The sequence below is a fragment of the Rhinolophus sinicus genome, chromosome 14 (assembly GCF_057876585.1).
Source record: "Rhinolophus sinicus isolate RSI-liver-muscle chromosome 14, RSI-T2T, whole genome shotgun sequence".
Taxonomy (NCBI): Eukaryota; Metazoa; Chordata; class Mammalia; order Chiroptera; family Rhinolophidae; genus Rhinolophus; species Rhinolophus sinicus.
Window position 1 is genome coordinate 138,725,870 of NC_142514.1, and position 991 is coordinate 138,726,860.

The 991-nt window shown below is 45.3% G+C and overlaps 1 non-coding gene across 1 annotated transcript; it reads left to right on the forward strand.

Moving 5' to 3' along the window:
- The first annotated feature begins 297 nt into the window (after positions 1-297).
- Positions 298-371, forward strand: TRNAK-CUU (transfer RNA lysine (anticodon CUU)). Its single transcript has one exon. It is a non-coding gene; the product is annotated as a tRNA-Lys (tRNA).
- The last annotated feature ends 620 nt before the right edge of the window (positions 372-991 follow it).

The following is a 991-nucleotide window of genomic DNA, read 5'->3' on the forward strand; positions in this document are numbered from 1 at the left end:
CATACACCAAACGTGAGCACCTCTTGGGGCAAAGGGGACCCTCCGTCACTGCTTCCTGGCCCCATGAGCCAGGGTAAGGAGAATTTTGTTGAATGAAGAAATGAAAAATCTTCTCTTTCATTTTTGTTCAGGCTTGTTGAATCCTAACCCTTCAGAGCCAGAGATGAGCCTTGAGTTCCTGCTGAGTTTCAGGTCTAGCACAGTGTCAGGCGCGTAGGAAACGACTTGCAAATATTTATTAAAGTGATCATACCACCAAACCCAATTCTTGCACAGATTAAAAAGAAAAGGAGGGGCGGCCGGTTAGCTCAGCTGGTTAGAGCGCGGTGCTCTTAACAACAAGGTTGTGGGTTTGATCCCCACATGGGCCACTGTGAGCTGCACCCTCCACAACTAGATTGAAACAACTACTTGACTTGGAGCTTATGGGTCCTGGAAAAACACAATTAAATAAATAAAACTTAAAAAAAAAAAAAAAGAATAGGGGGTCGGGGAAATGGGGAGTTGTGTAATAGATGCAGAGTTTCAGTTTTGTAAAATGGAAAGAGTTCTGGAGATGGATGGGTGGGATGATGGTTGCCACGATGTGAAGGTACTTAACGTTACTGAACTGTGCACTTTGATAATAAATTTTGTTGCTTATAGTTTACCATAATTTAAAAAACTAGAAAAGAAATCTGACATAATGAATACATTTTCTAACCAGAAGAAAAGAAACAAGGTTAAGCTTGCAGTGCTTCTATCCACTGCACTAGATGGGAAGGACACAGGTTTGGCTGTGCCCTTCAGCGGACCCTGTCAGAAGCACAAGCTCACAACCGTCCCCATCTGGGTTAGACCACCTGCCCTGAGGGTACCTAGCCCTGGCCTGGAGCTCCTGGGGAATCTGTTTTCTTTTTTCTGAAACCAGGGGAGGCATTAGAGGCGGGGCAGTTGGGACGCCCTCTAAACTCTCCCTCTGCCAGACAGTGTCTCCTTTGTGAGATGTCCT